The sequence below is a fragment of the Mus pahari genome, chromosome 18 (assembly GCF_900095145.1).
Source record: "Mus pahari chromosome 18, PAHARI_EIJ_v1.1, whole genome shotgun sequence".
Classification (NCBI taxonomy): Eukaryota; Metazoa; Chordata; class Mammalia; order Rodentia; family Muridae; genus Mus; species Mus pahari.
Genome location: NC_034607.1, coordinates 16772358 through 16779733, shown reverse-complemented (window position 1 = coordinate 16779733; position 7376 = coordinate 16772358). Strand labels below are relative to the sequence as shown.

The window sequence follows — 7376 nt, the reverse complement described above, 5'->3', positions numbered from 1 at the left end:
GGCATAGCAGGGTTCTGATTGAAAACCTCAGTTGTGGGCTGAGGGAGGAGGTGGGGGCTGAACCACACATTTAAGAGAGAGGTGGAGCCAGCCGCCTCACAGTCTGTGGGCACCAGCCACCTTGTGGCTTCATTTGGCCCTTCTGTCTTACAGTCCCATTGAACATCTATTATTTATGGTAGCCAAGTGGCTTGGAACAAGCTGAGACTCAATTAAGATAATGTTCCCCACACACAGCAGCTGCTGTTAACGCCCGGGAAGTTATTCCCACCCCATCTCCCCGCTTTCTCAAGCCCAGAGCTAGAGGGGCAGAGATTAGAGCGCTGGGTAAAGAAGTCCAGGGATGGAGTTGGAAGCAGGCTGTGACTATGTCAGCAGCTCTTGCTCCCTGTCAGTACCAGCTTCTCTGAAGAATGTGTGTGGTGCTGATGATGTGTTAGCCAGAAGCAGTCAGGCATTGACCGGGCAGGGGGTCTTGGTTAGAAGCCGGCAGGGGTGAGTGAAGCGTGGATGTTCACGTGCAGGAGGGAGGGGAAAGGATGGAGTAGTAGTTCAGGATAATGACTTGAGACAAATGCAGAGGAGGTGGGAGAGAGAAACAAAAATGAGAGGAGAAAAACAAACAAACAAACAAAAAACTGAACCGCCTGGTCGGGGCAGAATAGAGGCTTTCTGAGCCGGGAGAGTCAGTTCAGTCCGGTGATAACTGTTCTGTAGAGGAGACGGGCCAGCGCTGCCACCACAGTCCTCACCGAGCTGCATTTTGGGAGGAAAAAAACAATGGGAAAATTTTTACTGACTGCCCTGGCCTCTACATCTGAGGTGCCCAGCCTTTACCTCTCTGCGGTGCTCCCTGCACTGCCAGCTGGAGGGTCAGCCTGGAGAGCAGCGAGGTCCCGTCTAAAGCAGGATACAGTGGCCAGCAGTCTTCATCCTTGTCTCCTTNCCCCCCCCCCCCACACACCCCAGCAACCCACTGCAGCGGTCCCAGCTTCACCTGCAACGGGTCCCAGAGGAGAGGCTTGTGGGGCATGCTGAGGGTGTGTGTATATGTGGGGGGTGGGGAGAGGGTCCCCCTAAAGTTCTGATGTTCAACCTTCTGCTATGGCAAGGGTCCATTGCTATCGGTAATTCCAACTTCCAATCCTCCCGCCGGCCCCCAGCTCCGCCACGCCCCGACTCCCCGTTGCCACGCCCCCATTTTTCCTTTCTTCTGGCAGAGCTTCCTCTCACTTCAGGCAGAGTGCTTTCAAAGTGTCTGTCTTAGGTTGGTTTTATTTCACTTTTAATTGATTTTATGGTACTTAGGAGGTGGTGAGCCTGAGGCCTTGGACATGCCAGGAAATGCCCTACGAGTGAGCTATGTCCACAGCCCTTCATTGTAAACTTGCTAGTTTGTGTCAGGTTCTCAGCTAAGTTGTCCAGGCTAGCCTGGCATTCACTCTGGGCAAGCTTGTCACTTGTATAACTGTTCCTGGTAACTTGAACCTCACACAGTTGGAGTTCCTGACTCAGCATGCTCTGGCTAGTTTAAACAGAAACTAAAGGTCTGAAATGGCTGGAGAAGCCAGATTTTTGGAAGTTACTACCCAGCTAGGAACAAGGATAAATCAACCAGGACCAGACTCCCACGGGAGGCCCACGTCCCATTCCTGTGGCTTGGCGTCTACTTCCCATTGCTGACTGCTAAAGGGTCCTGGCCCCCTCTGCTACCTCTGAAGCCAGGTGCTTCTGTCCTTACTCTTGCCAGGAGGCAGACATGGGGTGGCACTGACTCCCATGCTTTTAATTTCAAGCTCGCATAAGTGCCCGTGTCCTACGGCAAAACCTATGCCAGTCATTCCAAGAGGCAGAACTTAAGAGTGGCCATTCTTAACGGGATAAAGCGTTCAGAGCCTTGAGTAGCCATAAGTACACTGGGTGCTCTCTCGGGAGGAGATGGGTCAAATCCAGCCCAGCAGCCCAGCAGAGCACCATCAGGAAGCAGGTAAGACCCGTGGGCCATCTTTCCACCTGGAATCTACCTTCTGTGAGGGAGCTCTTGCCGCTTTCCTCTTCTTTCCTTCTCTCTCCTCCTTTCTCTCTCCTTCTCTCTTTCCTTTCTCCTTCTCTCTCTTCTGTCTCCTCTGTTCTCTCCCCTCTTTGTCCCCCCTCTATCTCTCCTGCCCTGGCTTCCTCTCCCCCCCAACCCCGTGTGTGTGTGTGTGTGTGTGTGTGTGTGTGTGTGTGACAAGGAGAGGCAGTTCTCACTGACTACCTTGTTTTTAGATGGGCTTAAGACACTTCTGCATTTTCAGCTTTCCATGGCTCCTGGGGAGCCAAACCCAGGTCTTTATGCTCATGAGACAATCACTTTACTGGTTGAGCCATCTCCTAGCCCTGTTCATGAGGCTTCTTCAGAGACGTGGCAGGATGGTGCTAAGAACAAAGCCTGGAGATTGAGGTGAGGGTGTTTTTGCCATTCTTTTTACCCCGGAGTCACATGGGAGCTCTCCTGCCCCTCACTGCAGCCCACAGCCTGTCTGAGAACTTTGTGTACACATCCCTTCCCAGCAGGAGTGACTATTTATCAGTTGGATTTTTTTTTTTTTTTTTTTTCTTTCTTTCTTTCTTTAGGCACTCATGAGCAGCAGGCAGGTTCGTAGACCTAATCAGGCCGGATGCATCTCTCACCAGACAGGGAATGTGTCTGGATTTGTCACCCGACAGGTACAGATGTCTTGGGCTCTCATCCATAAGACAGAATCACTCCTGGGATTGAGAGGCTCCAACGCATCTGTCAGAGGCAAGCCACAAGTTGTTCCAGACACTGACGACAAAGCTCCTGCCGCAGCCTGGGGTCAGTGGGCCCAGCACTCCATCAGTGGGGTAATGAGAGTGAAGCTGAGGATGGCTAAACCACCTTCTGTGTGGAACCTCCCACAGTTCTCTCCCGCCATGCTCCAGTTGAGCACAGGTAAAGGGAAGGACATTTTATAAACAGCAATGTCACCTCCACTGCCTATTAGCTAGGTGACTCTCATGGTCAGATGAGTTCATGTTTTACCCACAGCCCCTGGGAACCTACCTCCTTCCTGGGCCTTGGCAAATAGAGGGTGAGGCTTTCTATTTAGTCATAGCAGCTTCCTTGTTTCTGTGGGCTTCAGGTCCTAGCTGCTATATGATACGTGATTTAAAAGTCCTGGTCCTAGGCTTGGGTGATGGCTCTGTGGGCAAGAACGAGAGCCTGAATCAAGATGCCCTGGCACACACGCACCTATAACCCTAGTACTGGTTAGCTTTGAGTTAAATGAAAGACCCTGTCTCAAAAATACATTCTCATGTCAACTTCTGGCTTCTGCAGACACTTATGCACATGCACACATAGGCACACGCATGCGCGCACACACACACACACACACACATTGTAGTTTGAATGTAGTTGGCCACTGTAGGCCCATAGGGTGTGGCGCTATTGGGAAGTGTGGCCTTGCTGGAGTAAATCTGTCACTGTGAGGGTGGGCTTTGAGTTCTCACCTGCTCGGGCTACACCCACTGTGACATGCAGTGTCCCTCTGCTGTCTGTGGATCAAAATATAGAATTCTTGTGTCCTTCTCCAGCGCCATGTCTGTCTGTATACCGCCATGCATCTTGTCGTGACTATGATGGACTAAACCTCTGAAACTGTGAGCCACCCCTAGTTAAGAGTTTTCCTTTATAACAGAGAGGGGAGGGGCAGAGACCTAGCACCTGTTAGCTGTACAGCTTTAAGTAGCAGCCTCTTCCATTCTCTGTTACTCCTCCCCAGAAACATCCTGACCAACACACCCAGAAGTGTGTCTCCTGGGAGACTCAGAACCTCATCACGTTGATGATGATGTTGATGATGATGATGATGACCAGCCGTCACACTCACATACATTACTGAAGGCCAGTCAGTATCCATGCACAATGTAGGCTCGAGGTACTTATGACATCGTGTCCCCTTAGAGGGTTGGTACCTTTGCAGCCTAGCTTCCGATGAGCTCTTGGGAAGTGTTTGTGGCTCTTTATTTGTAGGCTATGCTGATTGGGGGACTCCAGCTTCTACCTGCGTGAGTTAGACGCATTCTTATAGTTTCTCTTTTCTGTCAGTCAGGGAGTGGGGGAGAGGAAGTTCTGAATCCAGCCAGGATTCTGGCAAGGGACACCCATTCCACAAATCTACAAATGGTGGGTTCGACACTGCCAGGTGTAGGGCTGTGTGGGACACCACATCGGCAAACTTGTCCATGGTGAGGACTCAGGCCAAGAGATCCTTCTGTCTTGAGTCTTTGTTTCCCAGCTGTGATCAGGTACAGACATAAAGATATTCTATACTTATACCCTCTTTCCTGACATTTAGTTCTTTAAACTGAAGGAATGCCCTTTTGTTTGCTAATATCTGGTATCTAGTGCTCTAGGATGGCCTTGAAATATGGTTTAGTTGCCAGGGAGTCAACCATGAGCTCTGAAGAATACAACCATCATTTCCCCCATCCCCACTCCACTCCCTGCACCCCATCCTCTGCAGAAAAGAGATGGCATAGACACTTCATCAAACACAGTGGAGTGAATTCTTTCCATTTTATGACCAGTGCTGTTCTACACTTTCCTCTTGGTAATGCAAGTGGCCTTGGTTAATATAAAAAAATAAAATGGAAATGTTTAGAAAGCTTCCCAGTTTGGTGAACATATCCATGTACTGGAGATGTTTTGTGCCCAGGATGGGAGGACATGAAAGCCATGAACTCCCCTGTGCCACATCCTTTACCCTACGTATATCTCTTCCATTTGGGGGGCTTCAGAGTTGCATCCTTTTATGGTAAATTGGCAACAAGAGAAATGAGTGTGTTAGTTTACCTCTGCCATCTACTTGATGTAATTTGGAGTCACCCAGGAGACACACCTCTAGGTATGTCTGTAAAGGGATTGCTGGGGAGTATTGAGAACAGAAAACCTGTCTTGTAGATAAGCAACAGCATCTCATAGACTAGAGTGCCAGGCTGAATAAAAGGGAGAAAGAAAGCTGAGTACCAAGACTGGAGGGGAACACCCCCCCACACACACACACACATCTGTGCAAATACATCAAAAACACTCCTGTCAATTATAATCCCCATTTCTGCAAATGGTCACTTGGTCTTAGCTGGTATTTATAACTACCTTCCTCTGTACCTGTTCTGTATTTCCTCCACCCTTGGCATGCACCTCAGTAGGTCTTGACTCTTCCTGGAGGAGTGATCCATATCTTCATGTTCAATGGGTCTGTGCCTTTTATTATCCTGCCTGGGTTAGGTTGCTAGAGTTTCCCCCTTGATTTTAATCACAGGACTTGCAGGCCAAGGATGACATTTAACAGAGACGCTGATCACCGCCCAGGTGTAGACTCTTAAACAGGCTGCCGTGGCTTCCAGCTACACACCTGCATAGGTGCAGGAGACAGGTGTAGGAACAACCTGATTATCCCCGGATTAAGTACAGGAGCAACCTGATTACTCCTGGATTAAGCACAGCCTTACAAGTTTTCTGTTTGTGTTTGTTTTTGATTTTTCTAAGACAGGGTTTTGGAAAACCCTGTCTCTAGTAGCTCCAGCTATCCTGGAACTTACTATGTAGATAAGGCTAGTCCAGAACTCAAGTATCCTCCTACCTCTGTGTCCTGAGTGCTGGGATTAAAGGGGGGCTACATTTCAGTAGGCCGTGGAAACAAAATTCTCTGTTCGCTTTGTTGCTATTGGTAGTTTACCAGGAAATGTTTTCCAGAGGGCAGGATGGAGAGAAGAGAGCTAGTAGGAACTCAGAATGCTTTGTGAGCTGGGATGGGCCTTCATCTCCACACTTTAAACAGTTCTCCAGCTGTCCTCTGGGTCACCATGGGTAAGAAGGCTTTTCTGAGCCTCAAGGCCATCCCCAACAGGATCAAGTCCAAAGGGCCCCAGAAGTTTCGCTGGCACTGCCAGATGGTCCAGAAGCAGTGCTGGAAAGAGAGTGGCTTTCAGTGTCAGTGTGTGTTTGACACTCAGAGACAACTCCTGCTGGCTTCCAAACTCCTGCAGCAGTTTATGAATTGTTTTGCAGAGGAATAACGAAACGACTTTCTCGAGGTTCTGAGGTCATGCTTTTGGCATGAAGAGTCCACAACAACATCATGTGTTACAAGTCCATCAGCCACCAAGAGCACGCCCACAAGAACGCCACTCCGAGGGAAACACTGACCTACTTCACCAACTGGCTGGGCAGAGAGAGCGTGTGGAAAGTGAATGAGACACCAAAAGAGTCCAGCGTGTAGACAGGTCCAGAAACCATTCTCCAGCAGCTGGAACTAGAACCAGAGAAAAAGCAAGAGAGTCTTGCCAAATTCACCGAGGAACAAATGAGAAGCGGTCTGGAAGATAAAGCAAAAGAAGTCCGTTTTTATGGAATTAAGTGAGAAAATGATGCAGGAAAGGTGAGTTGAATCAAAGAGCAGGCAGCTCAGCTGGAGCCCCATCATCCAGGTCAAGGTGTCTGGGTCCAAGTGCCCTGAAGACTTGGGGAAGCACAGCATGAGAGAGGAAAGGGGAACTCAGAGCTTAGCTCAGCCTTGGCAGAAGTCTGCATTGGATGAAATTATGGAGACTGGAGTGAAAAAGAAAAGGGCTTCATGAATAGACTTCTGGATACAACCTGGAGTCATGAAAATTACAACCGGAAACCTTGGAAATACCACAGCAAAAAGGGGTGTAAGAGGGTTGAATGTGGAGACAGGCTGACACTGGTCCAGACTCGTTTAGAAACAGTCACTCCAGCAGCAAGAAAGAGAGTTCTAGTTCTAAACTAGAAACCGCTGTGGCTATAGAGGAAATGAAGGCACCCCAGAATCCATCCATGGGAAGGCTCTTTCAGCCATTGTTTTCATTGACACTGGGCCTCTGAAGGACGCAGAATTGAAGGAGGTCCGTATGAGGACCTGTCTCAGCTTGCTTGAGTTTAGGCATTCGTTATCAACCTTTAAAATCCTAACACATCAGGCTGATGTTTGTCAAGGCACTATGAGTCTGGACTGTGTTAAAGGATTTGTTTTGGATATGAAACAAATTTATATGTTACTGAATTGTTCGGGTAAGCTAAATAAAATCTAATTATGCCTTTGGAAGTAACAACAATAAATGAAATGTTTTGTTCCTGGCTGTCTGGTATCTGTGGGTCTTAACTTTGCAGGGTGGAGCCTGTTGAGGTCATCGTGTATGGGATGAGAATGGGAAAAGCAAGGAGGGAGATTTGAGAAAACTCACAACAAAATTACCCTGAAAGAGAGCGGGGTGGGGGTGAAGTGAGGCTGTTGAACAGTTAGCCTGATTTATCTTCCTGGGTGACCTAGGGTGCTGCTTCTCAT

General features: G+C 48.8%; 1 pseudogene; it reads left to right on the top strand.

Annotated features, from left to right (window-relative positions):
- The first annotated feature begins 5874 nt into the window (after positions 1-5874).
- LOC110336157 lies at positions 5875-6968 on the top strand (annotated as a pseudogene).
- The last annotated feature ends 408 nt before the right edge of the window (positions 6969-7376 follow it).